The following is a 24,053-nucleotide window of genomic DNA, read 5'->3' as shown; positions in this document are numbered from 1 at the left end:
TGATTCAACAAAACAGGAAAGAATGGCGATTGATTCTGAATTTATTATATTCGGCCTCCTTTTTTCTCCCTTCGATACGCAGCCACTGTCCGGTATTTATACTCCGTGGTATATACTTGTTCATGATTTAAACACGAGCACATAAAATCACCCCGCGGGTTCGTGTTGCTCAGTGTTGCGTTTCGTATACTGTTGTTTGTTTTTTTATGTATTTTTCATATTTTTTTACGCCATGGCATTGTCAGTTTGTTTTTGACTTATGAGTTTGAGTATCCTTTTGCTATCCTTCGCCCCTCTTTTTTTATTTTTGTTTGTAATTGAATTAATGCTTTGAACTGACCCATGATTTAAATTATACGTATACATTTGTACTAGACCTGTTGATGCGTGTCATCCGTTGAAATGTAAACAGAGGACTGCACATAACAAAGGATTGCGTGAATTGACATTTACTGGGATATTTTCTTCCCTAATGCTATTAATCCACACACATTATATCGACGTCTATCCCCAAAAACGAGGCAGAGAAAATGTAAGTAAAAAACAGATACATTTTCAACACACGATTTTATAACTAAAATTATCTTATATTTAGCTGATTGACATAATTGATCAATGAACAGAAGTTATTTAACCTAACTAAACTAAACTTAACTAAACAATAGAAGGAAGTGAGATACAGAAACGTATCAGCCACAAAGAATATACAGTGGTAACCACTCGAATAATAACTTTTCGCGTGGTGTTTGCTTACACAACTGTTAGATCAGAAACTGCTGTGCATGCATGTATATTGGTAAGCATCACGTTTCCACAATATCATGTGTTGAAGCTAGAGCGTCAAATTAAGTGATGGAGACCAACTAGACTGTAAACTTTTGAGAGAGGAATGTATTTAAATATATAGCAACTCCTGTTAGGTTTTTACCACGTTTTTACCACGTTAAGTTATTCTTCATTTTATAATATGATACTCACAGTATTCTTACTTAATACGGAAGGAAATTATTAAGGTCATTTACCTCTTTTTCATTATAATTAAGGATAGAAGGGAAATTTTTCGAGAGAAAAAAAACATGAACAATGTTTGTGCATATGGAATGGATTTGTAAAGGTGAATACAAATAAAAAGTTGATTGATGATTGGATGTGATTAAGTTAAGTTGTAACGAAGGTAAGTTGACCATGGATGGTTCATAACTAATTGATGTTGTTCTATCAACGTTTTATATTTTTGTGTGTATACATTTTTAAACTGGAGTGGTTTTTCTATAGACACATCCTGTGCAAACGCGTACGGAAATCATAGCAACTGCATTCGTTAATAAAAGTATACCCTACGAAAAAAAACGTGTTTCATTATTCTTATCATGGCTTTGAGTTTTATGCCGACATGGAATAACAAGCAATATTTTTTAGCAGAATTTCCAAGAATTATCTTTCTTTTTTTACATTTTGATATATTTTATACTGTGACGTTTTACACTAAATCAATCTAGTTGTGACAAATCAATTTTAAATGTATATGCGAAAATCTATTAGTGTAGCAGTATAGCTTCGTTCAATGACACAACACGTATATAACCTCTTTAAACGCATATATAACAAAATTAATGTTTTGTGAACGACCCACACTGTTGATCACTTTACTAAGATACCTTCCACTATTTTCTCGGTTGTCAATTTTACAAAAACCAAAGAAAAACTTAATTTAAGATATAAACCGAAATAATGTGCACCTACTGCCGGTATTTGGTAATGATAACATTACAACTAGACAAAGGAGAGCAGGAAGATATTAAAGTGACTCAAAACATTCGATAAAGTTGGGGCTTATGTAAAAAAAGGTTATAGGGTACATAGCTCTTAACTTGTTTCCTTTTTTTTTGTACATACCATTTCACACGTATATGCACTTCGTGATGTTACTAAATGCATTTTGTTTTATAATATGCAGTGTAATGTTTTGTTTGCTGTCATGTAGTATATGTGTAAACAATGTAAGGATTGGAATCAATTAAGTTAGAATAAATTTTGTCCAATCCTTTATCTACTATGAAATATTATTAAACTTAATCTTGATTGTCCAATCCTTTATCTACTATGAAATATTATTAAACTTAATCTTAAAGTATACAAATTGTGAATGCAATTATGTAGACTGAATAATAATAAAAGAATAAAAATGTTGCCATTCAATGCATGGTCGAAAAAGTTTGAACAATCATTTTGAAAGTTTGCAAATTTTATTTTGATTTTTGGTCTTTGAAATACTTTTGAGGAAAAATAACCATTTGTGGTACATTTTTATTTGTGGCGTTTACGTCTCTACATACTTCGTCACTTCTGATATTCTTATCTAATCAGGGTGTTTCAGTAACATATTAAACTAATCTTGTGAATTTATCTTAGTCCACGACACCGGCATTTGTATCCTAAGTTTGTCTACATAATCATATGGTAGTCTTCTTATTTTTTTTAGGTGTCAGTCCAAAGTAAATGAACGAAACATTTAGCATGTTCTTTTAAGCCATTGATTATGTGCTGTATACATAGTAGTCAACTTCAACATTACTAGACCCAGTGATGTAAATAATGAAAACAACAAGTAATAAATTTCATGCGTCCGAAGCGCTTTTCTGGATTTACCTGAGGGAGTTGAAACCTTAGTTTCTTTATAATTTCAAAATTTATAAACGGACAATTTTAGAAAGGTTTATTAAAAATCATGTCAGTACCGATTTACTGACTACGGTGGTGATGATACCCTCGGGGACTTATAGTCCACCAGCAGAGGTATCGACCATGTGATGTAAAAACTGAGACCAACACGTTATAAATTCCATGCGTCCGAAGCACTTTTCTAAATTTACCTGAGGGATTTGAAACCTTAGTTTGAATGAAAACAACACGTTATGAATTCCATGCGTCTGAAGCGCTTTTCTAGATTTACCTGAGGGAGTTGAAACCTTAGTTTCTTTATAATTTCAAAATTTATAAACGGACAATTATAGAAATCTTTATTGTAATTCATGTCAGTACCGAAGTACTGACTAATGAGCTAATGGTACCATCGGGGACTGATGTCCACCAGCAGAGGTATCGACCAAGTGATGTAAAAAATGAGACCAACACGTATTAAATTGCATGCGTCAGAAGCGCTTTTCTAAAATTACCTTCATCATTGGATATTCAGATATTTTGGCCTCGAGCATCACTGTAGAGACATTAATTGTCGAAATGCTCATCTGGTGCATTAAATTTGATACCGTTGATGTAATTATTAACTATTGGTTAATATATCGCATATGTCAAATATTCTCTAATTTATTTTTATGTTGAAGGATAAGAAAAATAATGTACAACTGAAAAATAGCGCCAACTTATGAAATCTCTGACATTTTCATGTAAGATTTGCAATCATCTTTTTACTGGAATAAACCTTGCAGTTTCATTACCCTTTACAACCAGGGTTTTCCCTATATTGCACTCATTCCTGTTGTGTATTGTAAGAAATCACCTAAAGTCATGAATGCAACCACGTTAATGTAAGCAAAGTTTTAATGGATCAAAGAGAAAAATGCTTTTTCATGTAAGATTTGCAATCATCTTTTTACTGGAACAAACCTTGCAGTATCATTATCCTTTAGAATCAGGGTTTTCCCTATTTTGCACTCATTCCTGTAGTGTATCGTAAGAAATCACCTAGGTCATGAATGCAACCACGTTAATGTAAGCAAAGTTTTAATGGATCTAAGAGAAAAATGCTTTTACATATCTGATCAGGACCATGTGCAGGCAGATTACAAAAATATACTCTTTAGATTGCACAAATACATGGTACAAAATAACAACATAAAACCATATCTTCAGAAATAATAAGTATTTTAAGTAATTGTGACAATATTAACTTTTCCATTCTTCATATGAATTTGATACCCTCGGGGACTGATAGTCCAATAGCAGAGGTATCGACCCAGTGATGAAAAAATGAGAACAACACGTTATAAATTGTATGCGTCCGAAGCGCTTTTCTAGATTTACCTTCATCAGGAACGCTCAAAGCCGAATATTTGAAAGCCAAGGATGAATAAAACCGAAACAGTTGAAGAACTATACAACTAAAAAGGACCTAAAAAATTGAAAAATCCACCAAAGGCCAACTTTGCCTGAGGGAGTTGAAATCTTTGTTTCTTTATATTTTCAAAATTTATAAATGGACAATTTTAGAAAGGTTGCTGTTATATAAAATTTTTGAAATTATTTTTTAATTAGGAATATATCTCCCTCATGCAAAGCCCTGATTCCTTGTACGGATAATGCTATATCATAGGTCCGTTTTGGTTACACTCTTCAACATTTGTTTTAGATTTATTTTGGATATTCAGATATTTTGGCCTATAGCATCACTGAAGAGACATTAATTGTCGAAATGCTCATCTGGTGCATTAAATTTCATACCGTTTATGTAATTATTAACTATTGGTTAATATATGGTATATGTAATATATTCTCTAATTTATTCTTATGTTGAAGGATAAGAAAAAATATGTAGAACTGAAAAATATCGCCAACTTATGAAATCTCTGACATTTTCATGTAAGATTTGCAATCATCTTTTTACTGGAACAAACCTTGCAGTTTCATTACCCTTTACAACCAGGGTTTTCCCTATATTGCACTCATTCCTGTTGTGTATTGTAAGAAATCACCTAAAGTCATGAATGCAACCACGTTAATGTAAGCAAAGTTTTAATGGATGCAAGAGGAAAATGCTTTTACATATCTGATCAGGAACATGTGCAGGCAGATTACAAAAATATACTCTTTAGATTGCACAAATACATGGTACAAAATAACAACATAAAACCATATCTTCAGAAATAATTAGTATTTTGAGTAATAGTTACAATATTAACTTTTCCATTCACCATATGAATTTGATACCCTCGGGGACTGATAGTCAAACAGCAGAGGTATCGACCCAGTGATGTAAAAAATGAGAACAACACGTTATAAATTGTATGCGTCCGAAGCGCTTTTCTTGATTTACCTTCATCAGGAACGCTCAAAGCCGAATATTTGAAAGCCAAGGATGAATAAAACCGAAACAGTTGAAGAACTATACAACTTAAAAGGACCTAAACAATTGAAAAATTTATCTAATGCCAACTTTGCCTGAGGGAGTTGAAACCTTCGTTTCTTAATAGTTTCAAAACTTATAAACGGATAATTTTAGAAAGGTTTGTTTTAAATCATGTCAGTACCGAAGTACTGACTAATAAGCTGATGATATCCTCGGGGACTGATAGTCCACCAGTAGAGGTATCGACCCAGTGATGTAAAAAATAAGAACAACACGTTATAAATTGCATGCGTCGGAAGCGCTTTTCTGGATTTACCTTCATCAGGAACGCTCAAAGCCGAATATTTGATAGCTAAGGATGAATAAAACCGAAACAGACGAAGAACTATACAACTAAAAAGGACCTAAACAATTGAAAAATCCATCAAAGGCCAACTTTGCCTGAGGGAGTTGAAATCTTTGTTTCTTTATAATTTCAAAATTTATAAATGGACAATTTTAGAAAGGTTGCTGTTATAAAATTTTTGAAATTATTTTTTAATTAGGAATATATCTCCCTCATGCAAAGCCCTGATTCCTTGTACGGATAAGGCTATATCATAGGTCCGTTTTGGTTACACTCTTAAACATTTGTTTTAGATTTATTTTGGATATTCCGATATTTTGGCCTCGATCATCACTGAAGAGACATTAATTGTCGAAATGCTCATCTGGTGCATTAAATTTCATACCGTTTATGTAATTATTAACTATTGGTTAATATATGGTATATGTCATATATTCTCTAATTTATTTTTATGTTGAAGGATAAGAAAAATAATGTAGAACTGAAAAATAACCCCAACTTATGGAATCTCTGACATTTCATGTAAGATTTGCAATCATCTTTTTACTGGAACAAACCTTGCAGTTTCATTACCCTTTACAATCAGGGTTTTCCCTATATTGCACTCATTCCTGTTGTGTATTGTAAGAAATTACCTAAAGTCATGAATGCAACCACGTTAATGTAAGCAAAGTTTTAATGGATCTAAGAGAAAAATGCTTTTACATATCTGATCAGGACCATGTGCAGGCAGATTACAAAAATATACTCTTTAGATTGCACAAATACATGGTACAGAATAACAACATAAAACCATATCTTCAGAAATAATTAATATTTTAAGTAATTGTTACAATATTAACTTTTCCATTCTTCATATGAATTTTCAATACTAATTTCAGTTTTATCTAATTCGTCATCGAGCGAATCTTCAAACGATCTAATAGAAAAATAACTTATAACAGGATTATTCTCTTACCCGTTCTTTAATATGTTTGTACATTACAATGTATTTACGTTTATTCGATATTCATCAATTCATTTTATTATTAGTGACTCTGATTATGTCTGCTGTAGATAAGATAATAGATTTGCTCGTTTCATGTGATGTAATTTCCAACCAGTTCATTTATTAGAAAAATCTGTATTCATGAAATAACAAAAGTTTAAACAAGAGCTTTGCATTTGAAGAGATTTGACGGTTTTTTTTGCTAATCAAGAGCACTAAGTTTGTAAACCCAATCTTTAAGGTTGCACTTTGTAAATACAGCTGTTTCTCAAACCACGCCTCTTTTGGGGAGATATTTAATATTCATAGGTATGTTAATTTGTTAACGTACTGGTTCCCATTGATGATCTCTGTGTTTCATCTCATAGAGACATCACTTGGGAATGTAACCAGTATAGAAAAACATGGTAGCGGCTAAATTTTAATTCTTAGGAGGTCCAAAAATGGAGGTAAGGGTAGTATAGAATTTTAGTATAAGTTTAAACTCTTAGAAGTTCAGGGCATATAAATGTTGAAAATATGCCGCACAGCCCTATATTTTGACCTTTGAATAAAATAGTAGTGCATATAAACTTTCCGTTCTGGGATATTATTTTTCACGAAACTTCATAGTAAAAGTGTCACAGTTTTAGCCGCAAAGGGAGTTCCTATGGGAAATTGCATTGTCTGTATTTACAGAATTGCAACCTATATAGGGTTAAAAAATAGAACATACAGAATTTCACAAAATCTGGTTTATCTCAGAGATTTTAAAGAATTTAACTCAAATATGAAGTTTTATAAATATTTCATGAAGATTGAGAAAATCCTGGGCCTTAACTATGATGACTCAGCATAAATTCACAGTTTACAGTATGCATGGTTTACTTAAAGCCCTGAATTCAAAATAAATTCATAATATATGCCTATTTGTAATTTAAATTGTTTAGAAGTGCTTATATTTACTCTTCGCAGTAATTGCAACTCATTGATCCTTCCTAAATATTTCTGGTGGGGTGTTTTTGTCCTGTCGATAACCCAAAAGTAAGCCGTAACGCCTAAATGTGCTTTTTTGTGACTGCGGCATAAAAAAGTACAAGCTAGAATTACAAAAAGACCTCAGTAAAACTTACAATAGTGTGTTCTATCCTAAATATGTAGTAAATATTCCACATTGCTAGAAACAGGGAAAAAAATTAGGAAATGTGAGGCCCCAGGGGCAAAACACAGAGAAAAATGCCTACCCCTGAGTCATAAAACAGATAATTTAACTTGTAAATGCTATGATTTTTTTATTTTAAAGGTCTTTTATAAAGTAAACAATAACTGTGCTAGGAAGTTATGCAAAAATCAGATGTAAGCAGTCATTTCAATCAAACTTTTAGTGAATTTATGCACCAGACTGATATCTTCATAAATACAACTTTTGCAAATATGGCTTTGTTTAAACACTTCTAGGACATATATTCACTAACTTATGTTAGATATATGGTTAGGGATGATACTGTTGTGACAAGAATTCTAAACTGACCATTTGAGGCAGAAATTGTGAACTTTCATTGACAAATAGGCATACAGTAAGATGTGGACTGGAGACACAGGCAGGATTGGATACTTTGTATAATCTTGAATGTTGGAATGCTTAACTACTAAACAATACATTTATAGTATTCTAAAATGCTTTCAATTTGTTATCAGAATAGTTTCAAACAGGTTTTAGACAGTTCATGTCAGAAAACATGCACATAGGGTAAGCTGGCAATAATTAGAGTCTTGTTTTCAAAATCTTTAAAAAATTGAAACAGGGGTAGGGGTATAAAATGTACTGTAAAAGGAGACTTAGAGTATATGCAGTGATTTCTTTAAGGCTATAATTCTGATAAATAAGTATTGTTGTGAGAAAAAGTGTTTTTAGAGAGTTTTCTATTTGAATAAATGTTTGTATAGGTTGCACTTTGTAAATGCAGCTGTTTCTCAAACCACGCCTCTTTTGGGGAGATATTTAATATTCATAGGTATGTTAATTTGTTAACGTACTGGTTCCCATTGATGATCTCTGTGTTTCATCTCATAGAGACATCACTTGGGAATGTAACCAGTATAGAAAAACATGGTAGCGGCTAAATTTTAATTCTTAGGAGGTCCAAAAATGGAGGTAAGGGTAGTATAGAATTTTAGTATAAGTTTAAACTCTTAGAAGTTCAGGGCATATAAATGTTGAAAATATGCCGCACAGCCCTATATTTTGACCTTTGAATAAAATAGTAGTGCATATAAACTTTCCGTTCTGGGATATTATTTTTCACGAAACTTCATAGTAAAAGTGTCACAGTTTTAGCCGCAAAGGGAGTTCCTATGGGAAATTGCATTGTCTGTATTTACAGAATTGCAACCTATAGAGGGGTAAACTTAGAAATGTAATTTGATTTACTAATTTGTCGTAATTATGATTTTTACAGAAGTAATGTCATCATTGGTGTTTAGGAAAGAAATAGAATACCATGAGTTGCCATTGAGAATGTAGCATTTACTTCGTATGAGACTTACAATGACTATATAGTAAGTAAACTCGTTCTTTAATCTAGTATTAGTTAAGTACAATGATGTAGTAAAATAATTTTTTTAAACAATTTTGGATTCATTACATTTTAACAGATCACAATCATATAAAAGAATACTGTAGCTACTGCTTTGGACAATCGCTAACCATTTTATTGGGAAGAAGTAAATATTTCAAACTTATAACTATATTGGAAACAAGTAAATATTTCAATATAATCATTATCTTTGAGACGCGTAAATAGTTTGCAAAATATTTTATTTGTTAAATCAAAATATTGTCTTTGGCAGTTGTTTATAGTAAAATTATGAATTGCCAAAGATAAAATTTTAATATAACATATTGAAGAGTTCTCTCAAAATAATATGATCATATAGCACAGATCTTCTTTTTAACAATAAAAGCACTATAGGACAGATCTTGCACGAAACACGCTAACGTAGAGGGATATTTCTGAATTTCTGACGAAATGCTATCGTGCAGTTACTCAAGACCAGGCGCAGGCTTTAGTTACTTTGTTGGTGTTCTGTAAAAGAGCATGTCGGCCATTTTAAAAACAGAAGTGGACTTTGTTGTACCTTTACATATGTAACCACGAGGGGAGTGACCGGATAAATGTTATACAACCTAGACTTTATCATTTCAAAATACAATTACATGAGGTTCATATTAAGGCTTCCGTATAAAGCGCTCGACCGTATTGATATCTTGAAAAGGGAACACGACATCCCAAGCAATAATTCAAAGGCAAAAAGGGATATATGACCTTAAATATAGTCAGAACATCTATAACGTCGGCAATTTTTTTTACACACTCGACTAGTAAAATAAGTCAATCTGAAAAAAAGATTTTGATAAAATCTCCTTGAAATGGACCACATAAAATATGCATATCTTGGATCACAATGAAAGGGTTAGACTATATGAAGACAGATAGATGCCTAGTTGAATACACCATATCGTTATTTAGTCCAATCCAAAAACTCACTTAGACAACTTCCTGTTTGTGTTAAGTGTCGCAAAATATAAAGGTCATCGGTATTGAGCTGAGAGAGGAAAAATTTAGAACATTTTGAAATTTGATTGATTATGATCCAATTTTTTGAAACACAAATTAAAGTCATAATGATTTAAACATTTAAAAAGTTGTATGCACAATACATTGTTCCATAAGGGCCCCAGATAGCTTCAACTTGGCTGGTGCGTCATAAAAAAGTTGTGTAATTTCAGAGCTTATTCTGATTGGAATACATAGCGATAAAATAAAATTGAGAATGGAAATGGGGAATATGTCAAAGAGACAACAACCTGACCAAAGAGCAGACAACAGCCGAAGGCCATCAATGGGTCTTCAATGCAGCGAGAAAATCCTGCACCCGGAGGTGGTCCTCAGCTGGCCCCTAAATAAAATTGTGTGCTAGATCAGTGAAAATAGACGTCACACTAAACTCCAAAACATATAAATGAGCTAAAATCAAAAACTGTATCATAAATGAGGCTTAATGATTATTTGAAACAACCCTCGGATAAGACAAACACATAGATGAAATATGAAACACTATGATTGTCAGACGCTTTTAAAAAGAACAATGATGATGTTAGTGCGCCAGATCCTGAGGTGTCAAATGCAGTCGGTGATGCTGCTTTTGTTAATGCATCAGGTCATTGATGTCTGTCTCACACTGTCAGTAATTATGATACTTTCAGCGCTCGTGGATCTCTGGTGTCCAATGAAATTTCGCAGTATTTAGAAAACACGACATAGTCTATGAGGCAACTTGATAGGAACACCAGCTGGCAAAAAAATATGTTTTACCTGCTCATAGTTCCTAATTAATCTGATTAACAAAGAAAAACAGACAAGACCAGGCCATAAAGAAAAACGACGAAAAAAAAATCAAACAACGTTCTACATCCTACAAACAATTTACAGAAAACTTAAGACTGAGCAATACGAACCCCGCCAAAAACTGGAGGTGATCTCGCGTGCTTCGTAAGGGTAAGCAGAATGTTAGAAGAAGAAAATCAAGATTTTAAATTTTTGGAAGTGACACACGAACCTTTGGTTCATTCGTGAATGGTCTGTTGCATGCATTTCCTGGGCACTTAACGGTAATTTTTACAATATCTTTGTGAAATCGCTGAAATATTTGTTATGTTGTGCCTTAAGACTCATTTGTTTCAAGGAAACTATATAACTTGTTTACCTTAATTTGGCAGTGTAGTCAAATATTTATTTGAATTTGATAGTAACGGCTTTATTGTTTCGCCTCCCTTCAACATTCCTTAATTTTTTACTTTAGTTGAAGGTTAGTAAGTAAGTAAGTAAATTTTATTTAGAGTCGGGCATGATATGTACACAGGAAAAATTGCAACATATGTTTTTCATATGTTTTCCATATGTTCGAAAACATATGTTTTCATGTCGGGCCTAAACATATGTTTACATATGTTTTCAAACATATGAAAAACATATGTTAAACATATGAAAACATATGTTGCAATTTTTCCTATGTAGATATGTGTTGGTTAAAGTCGAGCTTAAAATCAATGGTTACTCCAAGTAGTTTTACTTCATCATCGCATTTGATGTTGTTTCCATTTAAGTTGAAGACTATGTTGTTTTTATGTGTTTTACTACCAATCGTATGGCTTGAAATTTTTCTGGATTAGCCGCATTTTTTTTGAGAGAACCATGAAATTAGTGAACCGCTGTCTTCCTCCAAGGATTTAATAACTAATGCCAAAGAAGAACCAGATTTTGAAAGGGTATTGTCATCTGCATAATTATACAAGTCACAGTTTTTTTACAAAGAGAAAAATATTAAATAAAGGTTTTGGCACTACTCATTGTAAAAACAAAATATGGAAAATAATATTTTCATAGAACAAATGAAGTATTTGATTCAACAAAACAGGAAAGAATGGCGATTGATTCTGAATTTATTATATTCGGCCTCCTTTTTTCTCCCTTCGATACGCAGCCACTGTCCGGTATTTATACTCCGTGGTATATACTTGTTCATGATTTAAACACGAGCACATAAAATCACCCCGCGGGTTCGTGTTGCTCAGTGTTGCGTTTCGTATACTGTTGTTTGTTTTTTTATGTATTTTTCATATTTTTTTACGCCATGGCATTGTCAGTTTGTTTTTGACTTATGAGTTTGAGTATCCTTTTGCTATCCTTCGCCCCTCTTTTTTTATTTTTGTTTGTAATTGAATTAATGCTTTGAACTGACCCATGATTTAAATTATACGTATACATTTGTACTAGACCTGTTGATGCGTGTCATCCGTTGAAATGTAAACAGAGGACTGCACATAACAAAGGATTGCGTGAATTGACATTTACTGGGATATTTTCTTCCCTAATGCTATTAATCCACACACATTATATCGACGTCTATCCCCAAAAACGAGGCAGAGAAAATGTAAGTAAAAAACAGATACATTTTCAACACACGATTTTATAACTAAAATTATCTTATATTTAGCTGATTGACATAATTGATCAATGAACAGAAGTTATTTAACCTAACTAAACTAAACTTAACTAAACAATAGAAGGAAGTGAGATACAGAAACGTATCAGCCACAAAGAATATACAGTGGTAACCACTCGAATAATAACTTTTCGCGTGGTGTTTGCTTACACAACTGTTAGATCAGAAACTGCTGTGCATGCATGTATATTGGTAAGCATCACGTTTCCACAATATCATGTGTTGAAGCTAGAGCGTCAAATTAAGTGATGGAGACCAACTAGACTGTAAACTTTTGAGAGAGGAATGTATTTAAATATATAGCAACTCCTGTTAGGTTTTTACCACGTTAAGTTATTCTTCATTTTATAATATGATACTCACAGTATTCTTACTTAATACGGAAGGAAATTATTAAGGTCATTTACCTCTTTTTCATTATAATTAAGGATAGAAGGGAAATTTTTCGAGAGAAAAAAAACATGAACAATGTTTGTGCATATGGAATGGATTTGTAAAGGTGAATACAAATAAAAAGTTGATTGATGATTGGATGTGATTAAGTTAAGTTGTAACGAAGGTAAGTTGACCATGGATGGTTCATAACTAATTGATGTTGTTCTATCAACGTTTTATATTTTTGTGTGTATACATTTTTAAACTGGAGTGGTTTTTCTATAGACAATGGACCTTGAAATGGACCACATAAAATATGCATATCTTGGATCACAATGAAAGGGTTAGACTATATGAAGACAGATAGATGCCTAGTTGAATACACCATATCGTTATTTAGTCCAATCCAAAAACTCACTTAGACAACTTCCTGTTTGTGTTAAGTGTCGCAAAATATAAAGGTCATCGGTATTGAGCTGAGAGAGGAAAAATTTAGAACATTTTGAAATTTGATTGATTATGATCCAATTTTTTGAAACACAAATTAAAGTCATAATGATTTAAACATTTAAAAAGTTGTATGCACAATACATTGTTCCATAAGGGCCCCAGATAGCTTCAACTTGGCTGGTGCGTCATAAAAAAGTTGTGTAATTTCAGAGCTTATTCTGATTGGAATACATAGCGATAAAATAAAATTGAGAATGGAAATGGGGAATATGTCAAAGAGACAACAACCTGACCAAAGAGCAGACAACAGCCGAAGGCCATCAATGGGTCTTCAATGCAGCGAGAAAATCCTGCACCCGGAGGTGGTCCTCAGCTGGCCCCTAAATAAAATTGTGTGCTAGATCAGTGAAAATAGACGTCACACTAAACTCCAAAACATATAAATGAGCTAAAATCAAAAACTGTATCATAAATGAGGCTTAATGATTATTTGAAACAACCCTCGGATAAGACAAACACATAGATGAAATATGAAACACTATGATTGTCAGACGCTTTTAAAAAGAACAATGATGATGTTAGTGCGCCAGATCCTGAGGTGTCAAATGCAGTCGGTGATGCTGCTTTTGTTAATGCATCAGGTCATTGATGTCTGTCTCACACTGTCAGTAATTATGATACTTTCAGCGCTCGTGGATCTCTGGTGTCCAATGAAATTTCGCAGTATTTAGAAAACACGACATAGTCTATGAGGCAACTTGATAGGAACACCAGCTGGCAAAAAAATATGTTTTACCTGCTCATAGTTCCTAATTAATCTGATTAACAAAGAAAAACAGACAAGACCAGGCCATAAAGAAAAACGACGAAAAAAAAATCAAACAACGTTCTACATCCTACAAACAATTTACAGAAAACTTAAGACTGAGCAATACGAACCCCGCCAAAAACTGGAGGTGATCTCGCGTGCTTCGTAAGGGTAAGCAGAATGTTAGAAGAAGAAAATCAAGATTTTAAATTTTTGGAAGTGACACACGAACCTTTGGTTCATTCGTGAATGGTCTGTTGCATGCATTTCCTGGGCACTTAACGGTAATTTTTACAATATCTTTGTGAAATCGCTGAAATATTTGTTATGTTGTGCCTTAAGACTCATTTGTTTCAAGGAAACTATATAACTTGTTTACCTTAATTTGGCAGTGTAGTCAAATATTTATTTGAATTTGATAGTAACGGCTTTATTGTTTCGCCTCCCTTCAACATTCCTTAATTTTTTACTTTAGTTGAAGGTTAGTAAGTAAGTAAGTAAATTTTATTTAGAGTCGGGCATGATATGTACACAGGAAAAATTGCAACATATGTTTTTCATATGTTTTCCATATGTTCGAAAACATATGTTTTCATGTCGGGCCTAAACATATGTTTACATATGTTTTCAAACATATGAAAAACATATGTTAAACATATGAAAACATATGTTGCAATTTTTCCTATGTAGATATGTGTTGGTTAAAGTCGAGCTTAAAATCAATGGTTACTCCAAGTAGTTTTACTTCATCATCGCATTTGATGTTGTTTCCATTTAAGTTGAAGACTATGTTGTTTTTATGTGTTTTACTACCAATCGTATGGCTTGAAATTTTTCTGGATTAGCCGCATTTTTTTTTGAGAGAACCATGAAATTAGTGAACCGCTGTCTTCCTCCAAGGATTTAATAACTAATGCCAAAGAAGAACCAGATTTTGAAAGGGTATTGTCATCTGCATAATTATACAAGTCACAGTTTTTTTACAAAGAGAAAAATATTAAATAAAGGTTTTGGCACTACTCATTGTAAAAACAAAATATGGAAAATAATATTTTCATAGAACAAATGAAGTATTTGATTCAACAAAACAGGAAAGAATGGCGATTGATTCTGAATTTATTATATTCGGCCTCCTTTTTTCTCCCTTCGATACGCAACCACTGTCCGGTATTTATACTCCGTGGTATATACTTGTTCATGATTTAAACACGAGCACATAAAATCACCCCGCGGGTTCGTGTTGCTCAGTGTTGCGTTTCGTATACTGTTGTTTGTTTTTTTATGTATTTTTCATATTTTTTTACGCCATGGCATTGTCAGTTTGTTTTTGACTTATGAGTTTGAGTATCCTTTTGCTATCCTTCGCCCCTCTTTTTTTATTTTTGTTTGTAATTGAATTAATGCTTTGAACTGACCCATGATTTAAATTATACGTATACATTTGTACTAGACCTGTTGATGCGTGTCATCCGTTGAAATGTAAACAGAGGACTGCACATAACAAAGGATTGCGTGAATTGACATTTACTGGGATATTTTCTTCCCTAATGCTATTAATCCACACACATTATATCGACGTCTATCCCCAAAAACGAGGCAGAGAAAATGTAAGTAAAAAACAGATACATTTTCAACACACGATTTTATAACTAAAATTATCTTATATTTAGCTGATTGACATAATTGATCAATGAACAGAAGTTATTTAACCTAACTAAACTAAACTTAACTAAACAATAGAAGGAAGTGAGATACAGAAACGTATCAGCCACAAAGAATATACAGTGGTAACCACTCGAATAATAACTTTTCGCGTGGTGTTTGCTTACACAACTGTTAGATCAGAAACTGCTGTGCATGCATGTATATTGGTAAGCATCACGTTTCCACAATATCATGTGTTGAAGCTAGAGCGTCAAATTAAGTGATGGAGACCAACTAGACTGTAAACTTTTGAGAGAGGAATGTATTTAAATATATAGCAACTCCTGTTAGGTTTTTACCACGTTAAGTTATTCTTCATTTTATAATATGATACTCACAGTATTCTTACTTAATACGGAAGGAAATTATTAAGGTCATTTACCTCTTTTTCATTATAATTAAGGATAGAAGGGAAATTTTTCGAGAGAAAAAAAACATGAACAATGTTTGTGCATATGGAATGGATTTGTAAAGGTGAATACAAATAAAAAGTTGATTGATGATTGGATGTGATTAAGTTAAGTTGTAACGAAGGTAAGTTGACCATGGATGGTTCATAACTAATTGATGTTGTTCTATCAACGTTTTATATTTTTGTGTGTATACATTTTTAAACTGGAGTGGTTTTTCTATAGACAATGGACCTTGAAATGGACCACATAAAATATGCATATCTTGGATCACAATGAAAGGGTTAGACTATATGAAGACAGATAGATGCCTAGTTGAATACACCATATCGTTATTTAGTCCAATCCAAAAACTCACTTAGACAACTTCCTGTTTGTGTTAAGTGTCGCAAAATATAAAGGTCATCGGTATTGAGCTGAGAGAGGAAAAATTTAGAACATTTTGAAATTTGATTGATTATGATCCAATTTTTTGAAACACAAATTAAAGTCATAATGATTTAAACATTTAAAAAGTTGTATGCACAATACATTGTTCCATAAGGGCCCCAGATAGCTTCAACTTGGCTGGTGCGTCATAAAAAAGTTGTGTAATTTCAGAGCTTATTCTGATTGGAATACATAGCGATAAAATAAAATTGAGAATGGAAATGGGGAATATGTCAAAGAGACAACAACCTGACCAAAGAGCAGACAACAGCCGAAGGCCATCAATGGGTCTTCAATGCAGCGAGAAAATCCTGCACCCGGAGGTGGTCCTCAGCTGGCCCCTAAATAAAATTGTGTGCTAGATCAGTGAAAATAGACGTCACACTAAACTCCAAAACATATAAATGAGCTAAAATCAAAAACTGTATCATAAATGAGGCTTAATGATTATTTGAAACAACCCTCGGATAAGACAAACACATAGATGAAATATGAAACACTATGATTGTCAGACGCTTTTAAAAAGAACAATGATGATGTTAGTGCGCCAGATCCTGAGGTGTCAAATGCAGTCGGTGATGCTGCTTTTGTTAATGCATCAGGTCATTGATGTCTGTCTCACACTGTCAGTAATTATGATACTTTCAGCGCTCGTGGATCTCTGGTGTCCAATGAAATTTCGCAGTATTTAGAAAACACGACATAGTCTATGAGGCAACTTGATAGGAACACCAGCTGGCAAAAAAATATGTTTTACCTGCTCATAGTTCCTAATTAATCTGATTAACAAAGAAAAACAGACAAGACCAGGCCATAAAGAAAAACGACGAAAAAAAAATCAAACAACGTTCTACATCCTACAAACAATTTACAGAAAACTTAAGACTGAGCAATACGAACCCCGCCAAAAACTGGAGGTGATCTCGCGTGCTTCGTAAGGGTAAGCAGAATGTTAGAAGAAGAAAATCAAGATTTTAAATTTTTGGAAGTGACACACGAACCTTTGGTTCATTCGTGAATGGTCTGTTGCATGCATTTGCTGGGCACTTAACGGTAATTTTTACAATATCTTTGTGAAATCGCTGAAATATTTGTTATGTTGTGCCTTAAGACTCATTTGTTTCAAGGAAACTATATAACTTGTTTACCTTAATTTGGCAGTGTAGTCAAATATTTATTTGAATTTGATAGTAACGGCTTTATTGTTTCGCCTCCCTTCAACATTCCTTAATTTTTTACTTTAGTTGAAGGTTAGTAAGTAAGTAAGTAAATTTTATTTAGAGTCGGGCATGATATGTACACAGGAAAAATTGCAACATATGTTTTTCATATGTTTTCCATATGTTCGAAAACATATGTTTTCATGTCGGGCCTAAACATATGTTTACATATGTTTTCAAACATATGAAAAACATATGTTAAACATATGAAAACATATGTTGCAATTTTTCCTATGTAGATATGTGTTGGTTAAAGTCGAGCTTAAAATCAATGGTTACTCCAAGTAGTTTTACTTCATCATCGCATTTGATGTTGTTTCCATTTAAGTTGAAGACTATGTTGTTTTTATGTGTTTTACTACCAATCGTATGGCTTGAAATTTTTCTGGATTAGCCGCATTTTTTTTTGAGAGAACCATGAAATTAGTGAACCGCTGTCTTCCTCCAAGGATTTAATAACTAATGCCAAAGAAGAACCAGATTTTGAAAGGGTATTGTCATCTGCATAATTATACAAGTCACAGTTTTTTTACAAAGAGAAAAATATTAAATAAAGGTTTTGGCACTACTCATTGTAAAAACAAAATATGGAAAATAATATTTTCATAGAACAAATGAAGTATTTGATTCAACAAAACAGGAAAGAATGGCGATTGATTCTGAATTTATTATATTCGGCCTCCTTTTTTCTCCCTTCGATACGCAGCCACTGTCCGGTATTTATACTCCGTGGTATATACTTGTTCATGATTTAAACACGAGCACATAAAATCACCCCGCGGGTTCGTGTTGCTCAGTGTTGCGTTTCGTATACTGTTGTTTGTTTTTTTATGTATTTTTCATATTTTTTTACGCCATGGCATTGTCAGTTTGTTTTTGACTTATGAGTTTGAGTATCCTTTTGCTATCCTTCGCCCCTCTTTTTTTATTTTTGTTTGTAATTGAATTAATGCTTTGAACTGACCCATGATTTAAATTATACGTATACATTTGTACTAGACCTGTTGATGCGTGTCATCCGTTGAAATGTAAACAGAGGACTGCACATAACAAAGGATTGCGTGAATTGACATTTACTGGGATATTTTCTTCCCTAATGCTATTAATCCACACACATTATATCGACGTCTATCCCCAAAAACGAGGCAGAGAAAATGTAAGTAAAAAACAGATACATTTTCAACACACGATTTTATAACTAAAATTATCTTATATTTAGCTGATTGACATAATTGATCAATGAACAGAAGTTATTTAACCTAACTAAACTAAACTTAACTAAACAATAGAAGGAAGTGAGATACAGAAACGTATCAGCCACAAAGAATATACAGTGGTAACCACTCGAATAATAACTTTTCGCGTGGTGTTTGCTTACACAACTGTTAGATCAGAAACTGCTGTGCATGCATGTATATTGGTAAGCATCACGTTTCCACAATATCATGTGTTGAAGCTAGAGCGTCAAATTAAGTGATGGAGACCAACTAGACTGTAAACTTTTGAGAGAGGAATGTATTTAAATATATAGCAACTCCTGTTAGGTTTTTACCACGTTAAGTTATTCTTCATTTTATAATATGATACTCACAGTATTCTTACTTAATACGGAAGGAAATTATTAAGGTCATTTACCTCTTTTTCATTATAATTAAGGATAGAAGGGAAATTTTTCGAGAGAAAAAAAACATGAACAATGTTTGTGCATATGGAATGGATTTGTAAAGGTGAATACAAATAAAAAGTTGATTGATGATTGGATGTGATTAAGTTAAGTTGTAACGAAGGTAAGTTGACCATGGATGGTTCATAACTAATTGATGTTGTTCTATCAACGTTTTATATTTTTGTGTGTATACATTTTTAAACTGGAGTGGTTTTTCTATAGACACATCCTGTGCAAACGCGTACGGAAATCATAGCAACTGCATTCGTTAATAAAAGTATACCCTACGAAAAAAAACGTGTTTCATTATTCTTATCATGGCTTTGAGTTTTATGCCGACATGGAATAACAAGCAATATTTTTTAGCAGAATTTCCAAGAATTATCTTTCTTTTTTTACATTTTGATATATTTTATACTGTGACGTTTTACACTAAATCAATCTAGTTGTGACAAATCAATTTTAAATGTATATGCGAAAATCTATTAATGTAGCAGTATAGCTTCGTTCAATGACACAACACGTATATAACCTCTTTAAACGCATATATAACAAAATTAATGTTTTGTGAACGACCCACACTGTTGATCACTTTACTAAGATACCTTCCACTATTTTCTCGGTTGTCAATTTTACAAAAACCAAAGAAAAACTTAATTTAAGATATAAACCGAAATAATGTGCACCTACTGCCGGTATTTGGTAATGATAATATTACAACTAGACAAAGGAGAGCAGGAAGATATTAAAGTGACTCAAAACATTCGATAAAGTTGGGGCTTATGTAAAAAAAGGTTATAGGGTACATAGCTCTTAACTTGTTTCCTTTTTTTTTGTACATACCATTTCACACGTATATGCACTTCGTGATGTTACTAAATGCGTTTTGTTTTATAATATGCAGTGTAATGTTTTGTTTGCTGTCATGTAGTATATGTGTAAACAATGTAAGGATTGGAATCAATTAAGTTAGAATAAATTTTGTCCAATCCTTTATCTACTATGAAATATTATTAAACTTAATCTTGATTGTCCAATCCTTTATCTACTATGAAATATTATTAAACTTAATCTTAAAGTATACAAATTGTGAATGCAATTATGTAGACTGAATAATAATAAAAGAATAAAAATGTTGCCATTCAATGCATGGTCGAAAAAGTTTGAACAATCATTTTGAAAGTTTGCAAATTTTATTTTGACTGAATTACACGAAATTTACTTAATTTGGTATTAAGTTGAATCATTGTCACATGCTTTATTTAACTCTGTTTTATGGTTTCATCCATATTTTTTGTTCCACACATTACCAGAATCGTATAATACAGTAACAGCTATAACTTTATCCCATTTTGGAAGATTTTTTTTAATTTTGACATATATTCTTCAATGGGCATTAGTTGTTTCCCCAAGAAGAATTATTTTAGGATGTCGCTGGTTAAATTAGAGACAACTGTAGTTTACCGATGTTCTAGTCTCATTAAGATGGTCAAGGTAAAAAAAAACAAAAAAACATGAGGGTCGTATGAACTCAAAAAAGGAGCGAGACTGGTTGCGCCAACAGGGTAAGCTTATCCTACAAGCATCAACCGCCAGGCGAGTCCTTATTCAGTCAAACTATTTCAACTGGGAAAAGCGGACACAATCGACTAACTTCCAACTCAGACGTTTATTTTGGTATCTAAAGACCGCAAAACATGCAACTAATAGGTTGAAACACTAATCATACATCGTATCGGTCAACCAATTCGTGATGGTGACGGTAAAACCTATGTATTGCCGATTTCAGTCGTTCCACCTCATACATGTGTTGCATCATTTTATTGTGCCAGGAACACACACCTGTTAATAGAGTCATAAAGTGTGGATATGCACACGAGCGTAATATATTTATTTAATATGTATTAAGTAAAATAACAAAAATATCGAACTTCAATGAATATTCAAAGCAAAATCTCAAATACACCAAACGAATGGAAAATAACTGTCATATTCCTGACTTGGTACCGGCTTTTCCTTATGTAGAATATGGTGGTTTACACCTGGTTTTATAGCTAGCTAAACCTCTCACTTGTATGACAGTCGCATAGAATTCCATTATATTGACAACAATGACAAAACAAACAGACAAAATAGGCACAAAATGTCAATAAACTGTTTACACAGAGATATGTCTCGCCATTTTGCAATTTTGATAGTAAAATGCAAATGTTGAAATAAAATAGCAATACTTTAACATGTAAGTTATGCAAATATTCAAGTCAATGAACCATGACTGAAGGTACATGGCTAAACAATCTCTATGGAAATGAGATGTGCCAATGCTAATACAAATACCATTGACTTATCATAAGTCGTTCCCTTTAAACAAACCTAAAAACAAACATTAACTTGTAAACTGTGTAAAAGTTTCAAAGTCAATGAACCATGATGAGGGGGTGGGGCTATATAATCTCCATGGAAAAGAGACTTGCAAATGCCAATAAATTTGCATACCAAATATCATTGACTTAACATTAGCGGTTCATCTTAAACTGATCTAATCACAAACTAATACATGTAAACTAAGCAAAAGTTTCAAAGTCAAATAGACCATGACTGAGGGGGCGGGGTCAAATATTCTCCATGTAAATGAGATGTGCTAATGCTATACAACTGCATACCAATTAACATCGGCCTACCACTAATGGTTCCCTTTGAACTGACCTAATTACAAACTCGTACATGTAAACTAAGTAAAAGTTTCAAAGTCAGAACATGACTGAGGGGGCGGAGAAATGATATATGCCAATTCTTATACAACTGCATACCAAATATCACTGACCTACCACTAGTGGTTCCCCATAAACTTACCTAATCACAAACTAATACATGTACATGTAAACTAAGCAAAAGTAACAAAGTCAATAGACCATGACTGTGGGGGCAGGGCCAAATAATCTCCATGGAAATGAGATGTGCCAATGCTAATACAACTGCATACCAAATATCATTGACCTACCACTAGTGGTTCGCCATAAACTAGACCTAATCACAACCTAATACATTGTTGACGCCGCCGACGCCGGAAACAGCATACCTATTTCTCGCTTTTTGACTCCTTCAAGGCGAGACAAAAATTGGGGTACAGCAGTCAACATTGTGCTACAATCTTAATCACTATAAAAACAAACATATATGTCAAGAAGGAAAACAAATGGCATATAGACACTATAGACAACGCCCATAGGCAAAAATGAAAGACAAGAAAATAAAAAATGACCATAGCACAATAACACAATCACGGGATGTATAAATATCGAGCCACGCCAAAAGGATATTACCAAAAATGGACTACGCAATGCAATGCTACAAAGGGTATGTTACTGCTGAGACATGGGAAGCTGACAATTGGAAAATTGAAATCATCACGTTTGTCATAGATTCTAGTTTGAAATCGTCCATCTGTGTCAATTTGGAGAAAAAAGATTAAGATATGAAGAAGATCTTCTAGTTTAGGTAGTATCCTTAATCTCAAGTTCACTGGGATATATGAGATGTAAACACTCACTGACATGTGGGTTACTGAGAGACAGGTCATCATAAATAATGAAATTAAAGAACTTTGAATGATGCTTTTTCTTTCTTTGGAAAGGTTTTGTATGAATTCTGCTTCATATGAGTACAAAACACAAGTGAGTCAGTTGCTTGAATCGAGTAAGGAAACTAAGCCTTGTCGTATAGATAGAACAGAAACATATAAATAATGCATCACTTCAAGAAAATATAATAATTACTATTAAATTTGTCATCATGTCACGCATAATAAATTAATCTTTACATTGTACTGTTGCATGAATTTGTATTTCAAAGACGACGAAACAAGATTCTTTACATGAGAAATTTAAAATTACCGGTAGTAGAGTAATTTTTTTTCCGGTTTTTGTTATGTAAATCTTAATTCCTTTTAACAGTTCAAGTTATATGCAAAGTGTATTCATATTGTACAATTTTTATAGATGATATTAAAATCAATGATGATTCCAGACTGATTATCCTGAAGACATCACATTAAGTACGACAACATCGCCATCAGGTAAGATTTATCTCCTAATAATGTTTTCTTTCTTTCTTTTTTTTCTTTTGTTCGTAAATCAAAAAAGTGTAGCAGTTTCAACATAAAGATGTGCAACGGTGTTGTGTACTTTTGTTCTAATATTTATTTAGATGGCTGTCATATTATTATATAATATTCTAATATTTGCTTTTTTAACTAATAATACATTTTACACCCCAGTTCTATTGTTATACTTCATAGTTTCTATTTCTGAAACAAGTGTAAATTGAATAGATCTATTGTTGCGAATAACAATGGATTTTGACCACAAGGTGTGACGAGCGGGGTTTCTGGAAACCCCTGATTCTACATCCTGAACACACTGTCCATTGTTATTCATTACAATAGAAATCGATTATTTTTTAAATAGCATGAACATAAGAAATTACTAATAGTTTTCACTACAAGTTGTTTCAAGATATTAAAAAAC

At 32.8% G+C, this 24,053-nt stretch overlaps 1 protein-coding gene across 13 annotated transcripts in view; it reads left to right on the top strand.

Annotated features, from left to right (window-relative positions):
- The first annotated feature begins 381 nt into the window (after positions 1–381).
- LOC127698239 (putative 2'-deoxynucleoside 5'-phosphate N-hydrolase 1) overlaps positions 382–24,053 on the top strand; it is a 30,642-nt gene continuing 6,970 nt past the window's right edge. For 2 of the 13 annotated variants that reach the window (XM_052201615.1, XM_052201602.1), the window contains exons 1-2: positions 18,870–19,017; positions 23,526–23,602. The gene's annotated coding sequence lies outside the window, so the exon portion shown is untranslated. Of the gene's footprint in view, positions 533–657; positions 797–992; positions 1,175–12,243; positions 12,394–12,503; positions 12,658–12,827; positions 13,025–15,557; positions 15,706–15,810; positions 15,970–16,147; positions 16,337–18,869; positions 19,018–19,127; positions 19,282–19,474; positions 19,649–23,525; positions 23,603–24,053 lie in introns of those variants that run through there. The other 11 variants (XM_052201605.1, XM_052201614.1, XM_052201609.1 and 8 more) reach the window with 11 other exon arrangements.

The sequence above is a fragment of the Mytilus californianus genome, unplaced genomic scaffold, assembly GCF_021869535.1.
Source record: "Mytilus californianus isolate M0D057914Y unplaced genomic scaffold, xbMytCali1.0.p SCAF_4, whole genome shotgun sequence".
Classification (NCBI taxonomy): Eukaryota; Metazoa; Mollusca; class Bivalvia; order Mytilida; family Mytilidae; genus Mytilus; species Mytilus californianus.
Note: the sequence above shows the minus strand (reverse complement) of the source record. Positions and strands in the feature narration are given on the sequence as shown.